Genomic DNA, 10,160 nt, shown 5'->3' with positions numbered 1-10,160 from the left:
AAACTACCGAACCTGGTACATTGGAAGCTACCCCTTATGGAACCACATTCGAAGTTAATCAACCAAAATCATCACTTCCCATTAGTACCGAACCCAAAGTCACCTCTTTGGAAACTGGTGAGTTTGAAGTAGTTGAAACTAAAGCCCTTGAAACATTAGAACCTAAAGTCATAGAACCTGAATTTATAGATTTAGACACTTTACAACTTGAGGTTATACAACCTAAGGAACCACAAGTAACTGAACAATTTACTTCAGGAACTTCTTCTTCTCTTTCTATGCCTTTATCTCAACCACAACCTGTGTTTTTGGGTCCTGATGGAGAACAACTTCCACCTGGTATTTTGAGCATAGAGGAGATTATTAAGGAGGATTCTCATAGCTCTAAAACTCCTATTTGCATATCATTACAATAGGATTTTCCTCCTCTGTACCAAAATTTTCCTATATTTACCTCTAATACTCAAACACAAGCTCCTTTACATCAAACTCCTTATTTTAATTTGCCTTTGAAATTTCCTCTACAAACTCCCTTGAGAAGTCTAGCCATGAAGGAATTAACAACAATTGCCCAACCCATATCTTCCATCATGAGTGAATCGACTAAAGTTGCAACATCCTCTATGTTTGTAACTTCTCTAGAAACTTATGTGTATGGTGGTCTGTCAGTGCCACCTGGATACCAATCATTGTTTGGAACATTTTTGGGTGTGCCGACTAGTCTATGAAATTTTCCTTTACCATATTCATCTGGAATACCATCTGGTCCCTCCTTAATCAGCACCTCTCAATATATTCAACCTATTGCACCTCAACCTCCTTTGGAGTAGCAATATGGTTTGTTTCTCAATCAATTAGGATGCTTATAACAACCTACTCTATCTTATACTAGGTACCCTCCTCTTCGGGGGAAATTTCCTCTGTTTACTCATTATCCTTTAGCAGGGGGGAAATTTGTTGTTGGAATGTTCCCATTTGCTAATCAAATGCTACAAGTTGGTGCTCTGCCTTATTCAAATCCTCTTCTTGCAAGTGCTCTATTTCCAGGAATAGTTGTTGCTCCTTGGAATCCTACCTTGCCTGTTCAACCTGTTTTGGTCTTAACTCAAATCCTAATTTCTAAACCTATCTGTCTATGCCTCGGGTTCCTAATTGTCATTTTGTTCAATCCATCCCTCAACTTGGCCAAGTTACACCTCAACTGAGTCAACCTATGTAGACTATATTCCAAAGGAAAACTATTCAAACAATACCTAAGATTTCTCAAATCCCATCTACCCAACCTTTAAGGTATGATACAAACCCAATTTAACCCACTTGGTCAGACTATTCCAAAGTCAAAAGTTAACCAATTCTTTTAAGGCATACCATAAGTGCCAACCAATCAACCTAATATTGGAATGATGCAAATTCCATCTCGGTAACCATTGCAATACATTCCACATAAATGCTCATGGGCCAAACAACCATACCACAAATTCCTTATCAAGGCAAACAAATTCAAATTCGGCCTTTCCAACCCTACCAAGGTTTTCATGGAATTGGGCAACCTGGTCTCAATTATCTTGGTTATCAAAATCCTCCTTATCCCGGTGAAATGAAAATTCTAGTATCTCAACCCATTCCATCGTATCCTAGATACCCTCCACCACCAGTTAACCTTTATCCACAAGGTCAACCTCCTCAAATGAATTTTAATAGGTAATTACCATTCATTGCAATGCTTGAGTTACCAGATTTATCCCGACTAACAAATGATCTGATTTATTATTCTCCTTGGTGGTTGGCTCTTCCTACAAAATTGAAAAGTGACATTATGAAGTTTAATGAGAACCCTGGAGAAGATTCATCGATTCATGTCATGACCTATCATTTCTGGTGTTCATCGAACTCCTTAAATGATTACTCCATTCGTTTACAAATTTTCCAGCGAACTATTATTAGTTCGACAGCTAAGTGATATGTTGAATTACCCAGATCTTAATTAAAAAAATTTAGTGCATTGGCAACCACGTTTCTAACCCTTTTCCAATCACCCATCTGTTCTGACACTGTAACTAAGCTTTTGACCTCCTTAAAGAAATATGACTCTACTCATATATCTAATTATATACATGTGTGGAGGCGTCAAAGTTGTTTGGTTAAAACTTATATTATTGATCAGTTGTTGGCGTAATGGTTCAATAAATTCCTCTTGTCTACTATAATTGAGGAATTTTTCAAGTGTGGAGTTGTTATTGAAGAGCAAGTCATTACTCATGCTCAATATCTAGATTTGATTTCTACCAAATATAGCATGATCAATGACAAGATGCCTAATGCTCCTTGACCTTCACATGCTATTCCACCTACTCCCTTGAAGGAATCACATGCTACTGATGGTGTGATTGGTTTTAGAGGTCAATAGTTAGTGAGAAATATTCTAATCAAACTAATTCAAAATCTACTCCAACTGTGACTAATCAAAACCCCTCTAATCCTACGCATGTGAGCACTTCCGAGGTTAACGTCGTTCAATATATGAAAGGAAAATCTCAACAATCTAGAAGTAAGAAAAAGGGTAAAGGTAAGAACAAATAGGAAAACCCTCCAAAGGATAAGTAGAAGAATCAGTCTCTTGACGAAAATTTTAAGCCTAGTTACCTTTTTCTTATCTGTAATGACGAGCATTTTACTAAGAATTGTCCGCATCAAGCATAGATCAATTTATTTTTAAAATATAGGTCTCCTGCACCTTCCGTGTTGACAGTTCCTTTCCCCATCGAGGAGGCGAAAACGGTTGCACAAGATCCAACTCCCTCTTCTTAGAACACTATTTTTATGCATCAGAAAGATGTGTTGATGGCCACTAGAAGCAAATATTATGGTAATCTAAATCCTTCAACTAGAAAGGATATTGATCAAACATCCAGTTCTACTCCACCCACATCTGGTCCTCTGCAAATAGTGAAACCTACTCCTAAGCCGATGATTAAACCTCCCAAAGGGGTGATTCATAAATCATCATTTAACCCCCATGCGAGAGCTACACAAAATTATAATACAGTTGAAGATTTAGCCCAAGCTCCTTCAACTATGTCCACTCTTGAGGTTTTGTAGAACTGCCCCTCTCAGGAAAAGTTGTTATTAGTAGCCATTGGAGGAGTGTATCCCTCAAATTTGGGTCTTGTTGTGTTCAATCATGAGAATTATACACCTAAAATTTTGCCTTGGTTTGCACCTATGATTAAAGTTGTGGTTAAAGGAAAAAATGTATTTTGCACCATTGTGGATGAAGTTGCCTCTACTTGCATCATGTCAATGTCATGTTGGAAAGCCTTAGGATCTCCTTCCCTTACTCAGTCATTGATGACACTCAAAGGCTTTGATGGAAAAGGATTTAAACCTGTTGTAGCGGCTACAACCACCCTCCAAAATTTTGACTCGCATGCAATTTTGGAGCCTACTTTGGATCCTATGATCGATCATCCTTGGTCGTTTGTTAGTAAGCTGATGATTTTAGGTTCCTCTCCTTGATCCTAGAGAGTTGTCTGCGTTCTCATCTTCATGTAGCATATGTCATTTTTGGGCATAGGGGTTGTTGTTTTTCATACTAAGGGAATGTTATCTTGATTCAAGCGAATTGTGTGCATATGAGTGGTTGTCATCACATAGACATGTTTCACACTCACCTCATGAATTTATGTCACGAATATTGTTGAATCAAGAAAATTATTTCCTATGTATTCTAGATGGTCCACGTTGTGTCAGTAAATGTCCATGTGTGATCACAATCAATTCCTATCAATGTTTGCATATGTTTCACTGATCTCATACTTATCCATTTTCCCAAGCAACCTAGCCTCATCCATCTTCCCAGAACTATGCACCTTTCTTCTGCAGCCACCAAATTCCCTTGCCTGTTGAAACACCATAGTGTGCAGAGACACCAATCTCCCTTACCTACAAAAACCTCGCAGCCCACAGAGGCCCCAAAGAACACTACTCCCCAAAATAATGCAGGGTAGTTAGGAAACCAGCACTACTCTCGAGAAATGCACAGAGTAGTCCAACTGCACTGCACTTGGAAATTGGATAGATGGGCCTCCCAGGGCCTCATTTCGGCAGAAGTCACTGTCTGCTGAAATTGTGCAGATCTACCTCTCAGTGACTATAGGAAAATGTGACATGATGAAATCGCTTCCAAGGAGTTGAGGAGAAGGACCAAGGAACCGAGTAATGGAAAAGATCACGACTGCATGCAAACTTTGTCGGATGCGTGATCATCTTGAGGGTAAGTATGGTAAGTACATAACATCTTTCCAAGTACACCTCTTAGTTGAGTTTGCAGGATTTCTTGACATTGTCATATCACCCTGACCTCAGTAACATGCACGTGCACAAATGTGAAAAGTCACTTTATGCGTTGCTTCTACATGTCGTGCTTCTTTTTCACTTGTTCGACCAACTGTCATCTTCTGCATGTTGATTGCTATGTCATGCTTGTGACCATGTTCTGGTTGTGCACAAGGTCTTCGCTTCATGTGTACATGTTGTGTTCTCTATGTAAACATTCATCACACTCACACACGAAGTTGTATGCACTGTCGTGCAAGCATCGTCGTGGTAGTTCAACGATCTATCACAAGCGTCGCGCTTGTCACTCACACCATCAGTCAGTCATGTTGAGCATGTGTGTCTTGATGGTTTGAGGCATCTTGTCGTCAAGTTATGTGAGTGTGTGCTTGTAAGGTTGCGTATGCACAATTTCGCTCGCAACACACTTCGTCATTTTTTATTGAAGTTCTAATGACCAGATCACCTTCTAATAGCCATACCTTCACCCCATCATCGAATCAATTGACTGTCATCTAGAATAGCACAGAAGCATTCAGCAAGCCATTCCAAGCTGCGTTGCCCGCAAGCTAATCTATTAACCCTCCTGTTGGTCAACCAGAGAGTTTGACTAGGAAGTCACCCCAGGAATGACTCCCCTCAAAAATTGTGCCGAGGCTATAGACCTTGCCCACTCCACTGACTGAGAAAATTGCACAGACATGCCAGATAGTCACGTAGTTCCTGTCCCTATCTCCCTCAGAAAAATGCGTAGTTTTCCTAGCCATTCACCCAGTCAACCGACCGACTACTCACCCAGAAAACTACATAGATTTCTTGAGCAAGCCTCCTACAACCCGACAGTCCACTCAACTCAGAAACTGTGCAAAGGTGGTTAGCAAGTTAGCATTCTAGCAACTACATCGTTTTTCCCGACAGCAACTCCCAGTAGGCTGCTGCCAGTTCCCTCCAAAAACTGTGTAGTTTTTGCTACCAAGCTCCCGCAACCTGTTGCTAGATCCCTCCAAAAACTATGCAAATTTTTTTGCCGAGCCTTCCTACAACCCAAACTACTTCCCTCCAAGAATTGTGCAGATTTGTCCTCCAGCCAATCCAAACCCCGTGGACAGTCGCTGCCAATCCAGATTGTCCTTCTCCATCTCCCAGTGACTTCTACGCATTTTTCACAAACAATTCCAAGAGCCCGCATCCCAGCCCAAGACTTGCCTCACACGTTTTCACAACCTTATCCGCTCTCTTGGTCACCTGCATTTGAAAGTGATCATGCATCATGGTAGGCTAGGATATTTTGGATTTGATATCATCTCATCATGAGTGACTTCAGATACAGGTACATGAAGGAACATACGTGACGATAGATGGGATGAATAAGGGGAGTACATGCAAAAGGACATGTTCGCGAATGGACAAAAAAGCGATGCATGCGAAGAGATGTGTTCACAAACAAATGACATGTGAAGATGTGTTCGTGGATTGACGGACGGATGAACATGCGAAGATGTGTTCGCGGACGGATGAACGAACGAACATGCAATATTCGCAAATGGATGAACATTTCAATCATGCCAAAGCAAAGGAAAGGAACAACACGCACATGCAACATCAAGCGAACCTAATGACCATTGAGGACTCCGCACACCTAGCCATGCAAAGGTGAAGCTGTGATACACCAAGAGGACATCCATCATTCAACAACACTATAGCTCGACATGCACACCAACAACAACATCAACCTACCAACGCTATCATGTCGAGTCATGTCATGAGTCATGTCAAGCCACATCACTACTGTGGGCCACACGGTGTAAATCAATGTAATGTAACATGGAAGTCAAAAAGGCCCACTTGTAATCTGATGAGTCATGAAAGTCAAACACTTAGGAGGGAAGTAAAATAGTCACAAGGGCCATTTTTACCCTTGGCTATAAATAACCCTCATTTGTACATGCAAAAGAATTTTTTTCACCTTGGCTCCTCCCACATAGCCTTGAGAGTCTGTAATCTTTTCTTTGAGGAGCGAGTAGTGGCCCCAACACCCCGCCTATGGTGTTAGTGATGTAATGGTGTACCGATGTGTCTTGGAACTTTCACTTAATTCAAAATACTGTTAACATGCCAACACTTTTTCACACATGTATTGTAACTATTTGTAAGACTAACCTTGAACACTTGTAATGCATGTTTATTTAACCTGTGTTAAAACAATTGAACTCTTTCGGTTGCCCTAATACATCTATTTATGAAAATGTGTTGTATGAGTTGTTAGCATTGTCTTGCTCGTGTGGGCTGCCTCACCGGACATTAGACAAAACCTTCCCCATAAACTTGTTATAACGGCCATTGCACTCACGCGGACTACTCAAATGGGTGTTGTGCGTGCTACCTTCTCTTGTGTGTTGTGAATACCTCATCCATGTGGAATGCTCCTCCAGAAACTGTGCATGTCCAGTTGAGTTGTGTGTCTATGATAGAATTGGGATTCTTCCCTTTCGACTGGAGACTTACTTCCACCCTCTCTCTGTGGTGAAAGAGCCTTGACACAAGTAACACTAGCACTCATCAGGCACGTGAACCTCCTTGTTCTCAGACAAAGCAGACCACTCTCACGTGTTGACAAGTAAGAGCTAAGGCATATCTTTAATATAATGGAAAACGGGCCATCGTACCGGATGGGACTCCCACACCAAATGGTGTGAGGTCTAGTTGGGAATTCATACCAGGGAGCTCCCCTGATGTTGGCGGGTCTAGCAGCGTCAACATTTATGGTGCTAGAAGGAGGGCTAGATGACAAGATGAGTCCTCACAATCTGTGTTGAATATTCACACATCTATCATGGATTTTTTTATAGTTTAGCCTTCGAAATGTGTGTCCAACATGCATACCTTTCATGTCAAGAGGTAGTTCTGGGATGACTTGTCACAAATAAAATATTATGGTGAAGGCGAAGTGGTTTGTTCTGAGCACTTAGATGAATTCCATGTGCTCATGGAGAACATGGGAGGCTTTAATGAAAGAAAGGTATGTTCACTACTGAAACACACACTTCACGACCACCCATTACGATGGTGTGGCATACTGACTCATAACTTCGTGCACTCATTCAAGTAGTTCAGTGATCTAATTGAATCTGTTTTTCACCATTTTGATCTCGAAGCACTTGATAAAAATTCTAAAAACAACGAAAGACTCTGTATGAATCACCTATGGATTTTTCACAATGCTTTCATCTATTAATTTTTAAAGCTTTGAAAAGTCAGATAAAATTCTAGTATCTCATGGAAAAATTTGAATGATGTCTTAAAAAATCAGTTAATCCCAAGAAGGAGTTTAAGTTCAAACCCCGCTTAGCATACTTTGGTGATGGAGCTACACAATCACAGATGGACACGGTCGTTGTCACAAGTGAATGTCCATTGTCCTCTCATCAAACAACTTCACCACTGCAGAGTGATGTGAGGGAAGATGCACACACATCTGTTCAACCATCACATCCTCCCAACATCACTTCTCTCAATTTTCGGTTAGATTTGGTTGTGAAGCCCATGGGTTGTAACATGCATCTCTTACCTAAACCTCTATCTTCATGTTCTTCTGATCCTTCGGCTTGCACTATCTTGTGTTCTTCCATTACTCTACACCTGTTTGGAATGAGGATCAAGCCATTGACGGATTTGGTGTTGCACAACCAACCTCCGCTGGCATTCATGAAGACTATGACTGGGAGCCTGAACATCAACCCGCGGTGAAGGATGAATCCCTTCTTTCTGCACCTCCTTCGCTTTTCCCTAACATCTTCGGTGATTCTTCCATCCCTAAATTTTCTTGTGTATCCCCATCTACGGATGCACCCATTGTTGATCACTCGCAAAACACACTGGATGAAAATCCATCATTCGACAACAAAGAGGAAAAATCATTCATTGAACATCCACTTGATTTTTCATCTGCTTTTTCTGGAAACGCAAAGGGTGAACATTCTTGCTTACCATCTACCCCTCTATGTGATTCATCATATTATGAGGATGTCGACAAACATCCTGAATTTTCTGATCTTGATTGTCATGATCTTTGTACTTCTTCATCTGGTCATGATGTTGATTCACTCGTTGTTAATCTGTCTAAGACGCTAGTCTTTGATGATCTATCTATTGATGAATTTAGAACCCCACAGGATGTCGAGGCACTTCAGCCTGAGTTGATGGTTACGTCAGGCCCTCACTGTCCTAAGGTTATTTCCACTTCTGATCAGAAAATTTGCGAAACACCTGAGGCTCCTCACCACTCATCTGTATGCATTGAAGATCAATCCAACACTCATATTTTGCCTCCTCCACTCGAACTACGCGATCCCATCGCTCATGCATTGGAGGAGTCTTACATAGCAAGCACATGTGCATGACACAAGTTTTATTTGTTTCTCTCATTTACTTTCATGTCACAGTCAAGAGTAGGCATATGCTTAACATCTGCACGCAGTGTCACATAGCACCATGGTAAGTCCACGGATTGCATGTCATGCGCTTTCACTCACTTATGTTTTGTGGATGAATTTAAACTTGGAGTGTGTTTGTCTTCATTGTTATATCTTGCATGTTTGCTGGTTCACACGGTTGTGTTATTCGTGAACCATGCCTTCACCAACATGGGTCGACCAATGCGCTGTTGGATGCATTGGAAGTATCACTTTACATGAGTAGACCCATGCACTATTTAACATAGGAGTAGGAGTAGTTTTTGCTTCCTTGCTTTGCTTTGCTTTGCATTCTGGTTTGCATGTTTTCTTGCTTGCTTACTTGCTTTGGTTTGCTTGCTTGTCTTCTTTGCTTACTTGTTTTTCCTTCGCTTTACTTATGCTTTTTGATTTTTGATTTCTTTGCTTGTTTGTGCCCGTAGGTTAGCCTCTTGTGAAGTCGTGTTTGGCTCTCGAGACAAGACAGGCGAATCTAAGAGGACTTGTACACCTATCAACATTTGGTTATCTGTTATCCTCTCTCTTATAAAGAACTTTACTTATGCTTTTTGATTTTTGATTTCTTTGCTTGTTTGTGCCCGTAGGTTAGCCTCTTGTGAAGTCGTGTTTGGCTCTCGAGACAAGACGAGCGAATCTAAGAGGACTTGTACACCTATCAACATTTGGTTATTTTTTATCCTCTCTCTTATAAAGAACTTTTTATTTTCAGTCCATGATGCCTTGACGAAAACTATGTTTTGTTCAGAGTGAGTCTTGGTGAAAGCACAACGCTTGCACTCTAACTAACAGCACCTACTCTAGTCGGTTGTTTTTGGGTTAATCCTTGTCGGTCGAGTCAAGAAGAGTAAGGTGAGGGGGAAAACCTTAACAAGTATGTTAGAGGTATACATAACATACTTCTCTGAAGGAATAACCTCTTCTTCTCTCAATAAGTCCGGATCCCTCTTTTGCCTCTGAACTAAATAAGTGCCTACACATAGTTATTTGAAAAAAAATGAATAAGGTGAAAGAAGAGAAAGGCTTCCCATGCAAAGAGGTGATGCAAGTAACTCCGTCGGGGTACTGACGAGGCTCATTGGTAGGGGAGCGATGCTTGTGTTCCCATGTGACTCCATCAGGGTACTGTCCAGGCCCGATGGTAGTAGAGACACACTAGAGATGAGCCTTAAACTCTGACTGTCATATTACTTGTGCATCAATATATCCCTCATCCCCAATTGAAACAACTGGGTTGACTTGGCTTGGAATATTTGTTGACCGATCAAGAGAATGGTAGGGAATACATATTTCAACCAAGCTTGTGTGGGAACTATGATGATCAAATAATCAAACAATACTTTTGGAAGGGTTAGA

Source organism: Pinus tabuliformis, chromosome 1_2, assembly GCF_031772625.1.
Source record: "Pinus tabuliformis cultivar Carrire ecotype Pingquan chromosome 1_2, CPIR1, whole genome shotgun sequence".
NCBI classification, from domain to species: domain Eukaryota; kingdom Viridiplantae; phylum Streptophyta; class Pinopsida; order Pinales; family Pinaceae; genus Pinus; species Pinus tabuliformis.
Note: the sequence above shows the minus strand (reverse complement) of the source record.